We start from the raw sequence: 11,120 nt of genomic DNA, 5'->3' as shown, positions 1-11,120 counted from the left end.
TCAGCCTGGAACATCTCATGCGTTACCATGAAGATGGCAATGACTTTCTGTTTCAGATTGTGACGGGGGATGAAACGTGGGTCCACCATTTCACGCCAGAATCGAAGGTCGCATCTATGGAATGGAAACATCCGTCATCACCTGTCCGAAAGAAGTTCAAGACAACTCCTTCTGCAGGTAAAATGCTTCTCACAGTTTTCTGGGATGCCCAAGGAGTTTTGTTGTTGGACTTTTTGGAGGTTGGAACCATCAATGCTACGCGCTACTGTGACACTCTGTCGAAATTGAAAGAGGCGATTTGGAAAAAGCGGCCTGGCCTTCTCACATCTGGCGTTCTGCTGTTGGATGACAATGTCAGACCACATTCGGCGACGGCAACGCAAAACCATATTGCAACTCTTGGTTGGGAGCGCCTACACCATCCGCCATACAGTCCTGATCTCGCACCAAGAGACTTCCATCTGTGTCCGGCTTTGAAGAAAAATCTCGGGGGAAGGCGCTTTGGAAGCAATACTGAAGTGAAACAAGCCGTTCAACGCTTCTTCCATATGCAAAGCCCTGATTTTTTCCTGGAGGGCTTTTTGAAGCTTATCAAGCGATATGACAAATGTCTCAATGTACTTGGTACCTACGCAGAAAAATAAAGGTATGTCATATCTTTAATGTCTCATTCTATTTTTTGACTTTCATACACAACTCTGACCACAGTCGAGAGGGGAAACTTATTTTTCAACTTACCCTCGTATTTAAATCAGTAAAAAAAATTAAAATTTTCAAAAGTAATTTACTTTTACTCACATTGTCCACAATAAAGATAATACATTTAAATTCACAAACAAGGTCTATAAGACCAAGAGACAACATGCTACATAAACTGAATGCAAATCCTTACCTATATCATACTTGCCAACCTATGACACTCAAAAATCAGGAGACTTTTTTAAGAAATCAAGAGATTTTCACAATGTTAAAAATACTTTTTAAATGACAAAAATATAGTTTTTAATAAAGAATTTACTTTAAATAGTTACTAATTCTTAAATGAAAGCAACACAAAAATACTTTACACTGCATCGTTTGGGGGGGAAGACACTTTAATCAGTTTTTGTACAAATGTTATGAACAGTGGCAGATTTTGCTTTCGTTAAGAAAGAAACTTCATAATTTTGTTCATAGCAATTGCTACATAGGCCTGCTTTCGCTAATAAAAGTTTTTCTAATGCGTCATCACTAATATTAGTTATGCAGCTGTTGGAATTGTTTCAATTTTTCCTTCCTTTTAGAACTCCTTTCAAGATAATAATAAAAATCAACAATGTGTTTTGGTCCTTGAACTTGAATATTTCTTAGCAATTTCACTATCGGGAAACATTTTTCTAAATAAAGCTGCAGCGTGATCCGATGCATTCAGTGGCAGGTTGTGCTCCAGTAAAAAGGCAGAGAACAGACATTCTGCATTAATAACTTTTTGGTTCTTTTCAGATCAGAAGAAAAATTAAATTTTTCGTTTTTTTTTTTAAAACAACTCATGTTGTCCTTGTGTTTTTGTGTATGCACATGTTTGAGAACATCCACCCCTCCACCATGCGAAATCGAAAAATCGCAACGACAGACGGTACACATCGCAAATTTATTACATTTCCTTGAGGAAATAATGGAAGAAAAGTCAACTGTGTACGATTTTTGAAACGTACACGAGTATTTCACCTTTCTTGCAGAGATAACAAAAGATGATAATTTCTAAAACTATTTCCCGAAGGCACAAGTGTACTCACACAACTCAGGACAAGATGAATGAATTAACTAAAGAACATACAAATAACAGCCTTGAGCTTGCTGTGTGCTCATTGGCTGATATATGCCAGATGACACGCAGTGGAGCTCGGTGCCCATTGGAAAACTGGAGAAGGATGTTTCTGGATACGTATGCTCTCACTCACAAAGCAGAAAAATTTCTCATCTGATTCGCAAGATTTTGTTTTAGATATAATCTAGATAAATTCAATTGCTTTTAGACGTCCAAAATCCTTTTTTTTTTTTTTGGTTCATGTAACAAGTATTAAGCCAATTTTCATAAAAATCGTGAGAAATTTTAAGAAAAAGAAAAAGTCGGGAGAAATATATTGTAAATCGGGTTGGCGGGAGACCGGTCGAAAGTCGGGAATCTCCCGCCTAAATCGGGAGAGTTGGCAACTCTGCTATATACAAGAACATGACCTGAAATTATCACCTGGTGGAAGTTTAGCATGCCTTGTGTTTATACTTAAAAAGGATGCCTTAAGCAATTGAAAAAAAAAAATAAAAATAAAAAAACTTTGTTCTTAATTTTTGCTGCAAATATGAATCCAGGAAATTTAACAATAACTTTAAAAAAGCTTAAGAACACCTTTTTTGAAAAAATATATGCGGTATTTTACAGGTTTGCAGTCACATTACAAAGATTGATCTTAGCAGAGAGCTGACTACACATGATCAAACCGATCACTTTTTGAGTCATAACCAAGAAAAACTGTCGCACATACATGAGAGGAGGGAAAATCACACTAGCTTGATGGTTAAAACATCCTAGGCAGAGCAAGCAGCAAAAGTGTTGTGTAATAGCTGCAGTAGTATTTATAAGCTTGGAAAGTTTTTGTTTTAATCCTCAGTAGTGATCGGACAAAAGATTTCACACTGTGGTTACTGCAGGGAAAAAGTGTTGTAACATGGTACAGTATGGAGCTTTGAAGAGTGGGTGTATGCAATTAAATTAAGAATTTAAAGGACTGTTTCCAATTAAGCTGAATTCGATAATAAAGTTTTCTTCATATTTTGCTGTCTTACATACATATTTTTAAGTATTTGAAAGGAAATTCCATATAATTTTTATATTGTAAAATAATTATACATCTTTGAGTACCTTTAGTTTCATTAAATAATTCACAGAATAAATGCAAATACAAATTTTACAAATGTTTAAAGCTTTTCCAACAGTTTTTAATATCTATTCAAAAATGGAAGTAATAATCCTTCATCATCAAATAAAAAATTATAGTAAATACTCTAACCAGAGAAAACCAGGCTAATATAGTTACCTTGGAGAACATTTAAAAATGACTTTAAGCTGTTGATATCATAATGGAAATGGCTGCTAAGCATTAGAATTATAATTAATCTTTAACTGAAGAATAACAAATTTTATTCTTATGACTACATTTTCTGCAGATAAACCTAAGAGAGGACACAATTTACCTTATTACTCACTAATTATATACCCAAAATGGAAACACATTATATTCGTTCTTCAAAATCTGAATAACAATGAATTAAAACTACTACATGAACTTTAATCTGTTAATGAATGGATGACAATGCTTCACATCCACAGAAAGAACTTATATCCAAGTTTTGTCACAATTATCAATGCTAAAAGTTTAACAGATTCTTTTGAGTTCTATATTGGCTAACTGTGGGGACTTGAGATTAAAGAAACAAATTTGAAAATAGAACAGATTAAAGAACAAATTCTAACAGAAATAAACAATATTTTTTCCAATACAACACATGTTACAGTCCTTAAAAATGTTTACATGTCCTTAAAAATAAATGTTACAGTCACTAAAAATTATATTTTGCAAATTACTCAAAATAATTAATAGAGAAAATAAATTTGTAAAACTTTGTAAACTGCAGTCATAAAATATTGCATATAAATTATATACAAAAATTAATATTTAAGCAATAGCTTAGTTATCTACATAAACTTAGTTGTAAAAAAATTGATGAAGGTAATTAACACAAGTGAACTCATGATTTATAGTTCATGGACTCCATAAGGTTCATGAATAGAACCTTATTTATTCCGAATAAACTCACATTGCGGTTTGCAGCTATGCTAGCGACCTTCACAATTTCTGTAAGATGAGAATACATGAGTTTTATGACACACTTCGTTCAATCTGGACACATATCCATCCACCTGTGAGGCTATTTTATCTCTATCAAGTGCATTAGATTTAAAATTCAGCCTGTTTTTCAATTTGGCAGGAAACAAGTGAATTAACAGTTTGTGAATTCAGTTGTAAAAACTTTTATTAACATGCTTTTTTCGGGCAGATTGTAACACACCTTTTTATGTATAGTACAGTCAAATACAGAAAATCCGCCAACCTGAAATCTGCGTTGCCTCTCAAAATATAAACATTCCGTTTATAGGTTCACCTCAACATTGAGTTCAAAATATCGAAGAAAAAATACTTTCCAATTAATGACGTCATAATTACCAAATAATAATGATTCATAACGGAAATAGCAAATTATTGACATCATGGTAAAAGTTTTTTCCCCTCTAATCTGCATCGAGGTAAAAAAGCAGACGATTCACTTAAATCTTCTTTCAAGTTCACGATTCATGTTGTTGTATTTTCTGAGCTTTGTTATTTCACGAGATTATCTAGTGCTGCCTTTTTTTTTATCTGGATATTTTGTGGATAAATTAAGAATATTTTAAATTTCAGCCCTTTTTAATACATTGACAGAAAAGAAACGCACTCATGATTTTACTGCTTACAACTTAAAAACGTAAACACATTGCATTGACGATAATGCAAAAAGCGCAAATTCTGCAAAAGATGGTGGCAGGTGCTACTCCTCGGTTTATAGCAGAATCGTATCGAATTGTGAGATGATTGTGTATGATATATGAAAAAATAAAAAGCTGTTGAAATTTTACAGCAACAGCCATTCTAACACCGGAATCCGAAACTGGAAATATTTGCACGAGGCAAAATCGGCAAACCTCGATGCTGTGTTCATATAATATAATACAATGAATAATATAATCGATTTATATATGCAATAATAATTTAATGCATATAATAAGTTATTGCAATAATGTATATAATAATTTAATTAAATGTATCTAATACGCCTTATTTATTTTGCACCTTTAGTCGAATATTATGATTTATCTTTTCTGTCCTGAAATCCGCAAAATCCTGAATTTTGCACAATCTCTGGTCCCAAGCTCTGCGGATTTCTGGACTTTTACTGTACCATGCTTCAATTCCTATCATAATGTTTCAAATTTGAACTAAAATTGTGCATTTCTTTATATTTTGTTTCTTTTTAATAATTTCTTTAACATTTTTCTCTATACATATCAATATTCAATTTATGATTATTAAAACACAAAAATTATTTAAAAATTTTTTTTTTGTTCATTTTTAACAAAATACACGAGTTAACTCAAGATAATTATTTACCATTTGTTTTGCACCATAAAAATATTTTAAAATACAAAAATTTTTGGGAAAATATTTGTAGAATCTTTTGTGCTGTTGCACTAATTAAAAATACATAGTAAAAAAATGGAGAGTTTTAGTTAGGAAACTGAAAAATAAAAGACTAGTTAAGGGTTAAAGTTTAATTTTTTGCATAATGCTATAAGTTGCGGCTTTAACCCTTTCGCGATGGCGCACCTTTGTTTAAGACGCTCGTGCGGGACGGAAGGGAATCGAAGGCAGTCATTGTACAGCATGGAGGTTTTACATCGCTAAACATAATCTTATTAAAAAAAATCAGGAAAGCAAAAGTTTCACTTCTATCATTGTAATTTTTGTTATCATTTTAGATTATTACTTGAGCTCTTATATATTGTTGCGTACGTACGGGTTCGTTATGAAATGAATGCACAAATCCGATGAAAAATGAACAAAAATTTATTATTATCACAACAAAAATGCTTAAATTTTCTCAAATTATCATGAAGTATTACAATATCTCACAGTAGTTATCTTTTAACTACTCAAATGTACAATAGAACGTAATTCATAACAGCTAAAGAACGCTAATCCGCGAATTCGCTATAATCAACAACAGCAGTTTTCTAAACAACAACAAACTAAGCAACTACTACGAACTGAGATGTTTTACTCCTTTTATAAGCTTTTAAAATCACGCGCTAGAATTTTCCAGCACTTTCTCGAAATCAAAAAGAGATATTTATTTATTTAACGCATGCGCTGTTGTATTTTTAATTTTTCCGGCTTAGCTTTCTTTTAATATTCGTCACGCGCTGCACTGCGTGAGAAATAAAACCATTTAATTTATAATTAAACTAACATTAGCTTTTTAAATACCAAATTCGTAACACTGCCCCCTTCCCAAGGACTGCACGTCCTGGGCAGTACAATCCCTGGACAGGAAGCTAAACTTACAACTGTGGCATAAATGCAACTGAGGCACAAACATTACAATAATAAACAACATGAACAATAAATGCAATACATAAAACAAATCAAATGCTATCAAATACACATTTAAAAACAAAATGGACCATGGTCTTATACTATTTACAATTATTTACATTATGTACTATGGCCATAGTAATAAGCTAACCTGTCGTAAGAGTTCGAAGACTCACGGATCCGAACCACGACGTCATTCGTGTTCAGCACTGTATATGGACCATCCGAAGGTGACTGTAATTTAGGACTCAGTCATTTTCGTTGAATTGGGTTCCACAACCACACCTTGTCTCCTTTGTTGGATCTCTGTCTAGTAGCTCTTGTGTCGCATCTGGTCTTCATTTTCTCCGTCGCCAAGTTGACTCGCTTTCGTGCAGAACGGTGCATCCCCTCAAACCGGGCCTGGGCATCTTGGATGTGTTCCTCAAGCGATGAAGGCGCATCCGTAGGGCGACTAAACAGGCGGTCACAAGGCAGACGAAGGTCTCAACCTAAGAGCTTCTGGGATGGAGAATAGCTGGTAGTCTTGAGTTTCTTTTCGACCCTGGTATGATTTCGGCAGCTTCCCGAGCTCGATCTTTCGAACAAGGCGTCGACATTTCCAGGCGAGGATCCCTTTTGAGGATGGATAGTCATGCCATCAGATGCTGAAAGCAGCTTATTGTTTTTGAAATCTAAGGAAAAATTGTATTTCCTTAAAAAGTCCAATCCGAGTATGCATGGATCTATAATATCTGCCACATATGCCGTGTGATGGTAGGCGGCACTTCCAAACGTGATGTTTACGTTTAACTTCCCAGTTATGTCGATCTTGTCACCAGACGCAGTCTGAAGGGTAACACAGGATGGCGTCCAAATAAGTTTATCTTTAAACTGTTCAGCTAAATCTTTCCTAATGATGGTAACATTAGCTCCTGTGTCAATGATCATATTGCAAGGAACTCCATCGATATTCCCATTGATGGACAGTCCGTTATTGTTGCCACTCACTATAGAGATCTTAAGCGCTTTAAAACAGGGTTTTTCATTATCTGGCAACCTCCGTTCCTTGATATGGTCATTAATTTGTTTCCTGCGTCGTTGCTGGGAAATGGTCTTATTTTCCGTACCTCGGGATGTTCTGCAATTTCTTCGTATGTGGCCTTCAACTCCGCAGTTGCAGCATTTTAGAATTAGTTTCTTTTCACTTATGTTCCGTCTCAAGCCACTGACTTGTCTGGTAAAATCATCTGCTTTATATTCCGTACCCTGGGGTGTTCTGCAATTCCGTCTTAGGTGACCTTCACTACCACATCTCCAACACCTTAGAGCCACTTTCTTCTCCCTCCTACTCCGTATCAAAGCGTCGACTTGTCTGGCTAAATCATCTAAACGAGCCATGAGTTGATCCACTGGCTCATGGACTCGCACAGCTCTAACTGGGTAGCGATCTCGACGGGTGGCTTGCTGGGCTGCCTCGAATTTCATGGCGTACACTAAAGCGCTTTTCAAGTCTTTAACATCCGCCATTCGTAGAGCCTTCTGTATTTTGGGATCCCGGATGCCATCGATAAAGTACTGCAGCGACAGGATTTCCCTCGTTTCTCTCGGGCACTCCGTAAAGGTGAGGTGGGACAGCCTTTCAACATCCGTGGCGAGTTCCTGGAGTGATTCGGTGGGCTTCTGTTGACGGGATTTTAATTGGAGCCTGCTGTAGTCTTTTATACGTTTCTCCCCAAAGCGCAGCTCCAAGGCGCCGGACAGAGCTTCGAAATCTAGCCTTTGATTTTCGGGAAGCGTCTGCAGGATATCTGCTGCGTCTGCTCTCAGAGAAGCGGCGAGATGACAGGCCTTAGCTTGGGAATCCCATCCATTCGCATCCGCAACGATAGAAAATTGTGTCCTATACACCTGCCAGGAGGTCTTCCCATCACATGTAGATAGTTTCAGAACGGAACGAGCAGGCATCGATAAAAATTTGAAACCTTCAGAATTGTTTCCTACCGTCGCTATGCACTTCTTTAGGCTGTCAACTTCTTTGGCGACGGCAGCAGAAACCCTATCATCTATTTGTTGTTCGACGGCAGAAACTCTCTCTTCTATATGTTCTTTTACAGAAGAAATTCTTTCTTCTACTTGTTCTTTTACCAAAGAAACTCTTTCTTCTATTTGTCCAACTTTAGTTTCAACCGCGTCTATTCTGCCTTCCATAGCCTCAAATTTATTTTCTATTACGCAGGTAATTTCTCTTTTCATTTCGTCCTGACCTGCTTTCATCTCATTTTTAAGAGATTTCATCTCTTCCTTAACGGATTCCTGGCCCAACTTCATTTCTTCTTTAACAAACCTAATTTCTTCTTTAACAGAGTCTTTCATTTCTTCTTTAAATGTAGCAAAGGCTACCATGAATTGTTTTAACTGTTCTTCCATCGCTCTTGTGATTGGCATTCAAAATCCCACTTCTGACACCAAAAATTGTTGCGTACGTACGGGTTTGTTATGAAATGAATGCACAAATCCAATGAAAAATGAACAAAAATTTATTATCACAACAAAAATGCTTAAATTTTCTCAAATTATCATGCAGTATTACAATATCTCACAGTAGTTATCTTTTAACTACTCAAATGTACAATAGAACGTAATTCATAACATCTAAAGAACGCTAATCCGCGAATTCGCTATAATCAACAACAGCAGTTTTCTAAACAACAACAAACTAAGCAATTACTACGAACTGAGATGTTTTCCTCCTTTTATAAGCTTTTAAAATCACGCGCTAGAATTTTCCAGCACTTTCTCGAAATCAAAAAGAGATATTTATTTATTTAACGCACGCGCTCTTGTATTTTTAATTTTTCCGGCTTAGCTTTCTTTTAATATTCGTCACGCGCTGCACTGGCGAGAAATAAAACCATTTAATTTATAATTGAAGTAACATTAGCTTTTTAAATACCAAATTCGTAACAATATGTTAAAATTAGCACTTAATAACTTTGTTTTTTTATTTTACATGAAAATACACTTAAAAAATTTCTTACCTTGTAAAATAATTTTCGGAAGTGCTATTCAAATTATTCCAAAGTTTTAATTGATAAAATCCATCAATAAAGTTTAAAATTAATAAAACAGCACAATAAAAACTATTTACAGTAGAAGTAACAAAATTTACAATGAAGACTGAGTGTGGTAAATTTCAAAGCACGGAGAAGTATCACTTTCTAACTCTTAGAAACAGTATCACTTTCTAGCTCTTTAGAAAATGAATCAGCACTCTCATCTGCATTAGTTAAATGGTTCATTAAACATACGAGGGTATTCTTACTCTGATAAATAGCACCTTCCCATCATAATAGACTGGAGGTGAGGCTTTCCGAAATAAAAAGAGAAGAAACGGAAATATATCTGAAGGCAACGCAAAACGTAACAAAACTCCAAATAGTAAACCTAAAAGACCGTACACAGTAGAGGGGAAAAAATAGAATAAAAAAAAGAATTAGATATAAATTAGACACCTGAATGTTTATACTGGCACGCGGCGATTTTAAGAGCACACCTCTGTTTACGCTTTCTCTCCCCCTTACCCTCGCAACAGTTGATGAGTAAAATACCAAACTCATACAGAATATATCAAACTCAAGGTCAAAAACCTAAAACTGTGTTCATTTCAAAAGTAATGAACATAGGATGCCATCTAGTGGCCTTCAGAAAAACATTCCAGGTTAAAATGCGTATACATATCACCCGTCCTCCGAATGCAATCTCTAGTGATGCGTGGATGGGACACCCGGCTGTAAGAGATGTTCTTAGGGAATGCGTACATGGAACGCCCGTCCTGAAAGGGTTAAAAAGCTCTGTCTGCACAATTAAAAAACAGACACTAATCCTAGGCAACTCATTCATTGTGCGCTTTATGTGATGATTATGATTCTGTCTAATGTTTAAGTTAGGTTATTTATTGGTTTTAGCAACTTATTATATCAAAGCACTTATGGGTTATTTTGCTTACAAAGCCTTGTGGAGGAGTTTGTATTATATTATATTTGTATTATATCATGTATTATACTCAGCTCAAAGTAGGCAGAAGGGGAACTAAATTAAAAGCAGGAAACCTCAATAAAAGCCAACCTGCTCAGTTATCAAGAACCAATAGTAATGCCCAGTTTCAGTACACTTATCCATTCAGGCAACAAGAAAACCACATTTTTTTTGTCAAATAAGTATCACAACATTACAAGACTGTGTGGTATAGAATAAAATGGAAAGGAATAACTGGACATCTTAGAACATTACAACTGCATAACCTCCTGTAGCTGCTGTCAATTCAGACTGTGAATGAACTTCTCAACTGCATTCAGATTATCTAAGTGCTGTAATGATGCAATTTCTTTAAAAGATCTTTTGACAAAGAAGGTATTATAGAAATGACTTTTATATCAATCATACTCAGATAATGGAGTTTAAGATAGCTACAATGGAAACTGCATTTTAAAGTTTCCTTTCCAAACAGGATTTTATGGTTGCGGATTGGATGACAGATTGTGCACAGCTAATAGAAAATTAATAAATCTTGACATACCTGGATTTTATTAATAGAGACAGACATGGAAAAAACAACACAGGCAAAAATAAATCACAAAGTTTTATTTTCTTGAGCAGTACTGTAACATTCTGAGACATCTAATAAATTTTAAGTGTTTAGAGTGCTTGCTTAGTATGGCATACAAAACATTTTCAACTTTTACATATCAATATGAAGTCCTTATAAAAAGACCGAGCTAAAATTGCTTACTTTTTAATCCAATATTTATTTTATTTTAATCTCACACAGACTGCACTAGATTACTACATGTGCAATATAACATGAATAGTGACTTTGAAATTACTCCATTTCGAAGTTAGTCATTAAAAGAA

The 11,120-nt window shown here is 35.0% G+C and overlaps 1 protein-coding gene across 1 annotated transcript in view; it reads right to left on the bottom strand.

Annotated features, from left to right (window-relative positions):
- Positions 1-11,120, bottom strand: part of LOC118188810 (LON peptidase N-terminal domain and RING finger protein 3) — a 119,956-nt gene that overhangs the window by 11,677 nt on the left and 97,159 nt on the right. The window lies entirely within an intron of this gene.

This window comes from Stegodyphus dumicola, chromosome X2 (assembly GCF_044657685.1).
Source record: "Stegodyphus dumicola isolate Sdum_Otavi_A_Nest chromosome X2, ASM4465768v1".
NCBI classification, from domain to species: Eukaryota; Metazoa; Arthropoda; class Arachnida; order Araneae; family Eresidae; genus Stegodyphus; species Stegodyphus dumicola.
The sequence above is the reverse complement of the archived record's forward strand: the minus strand, read 5'-3'. Positions and strand labels throughout refer to the sequence as shown.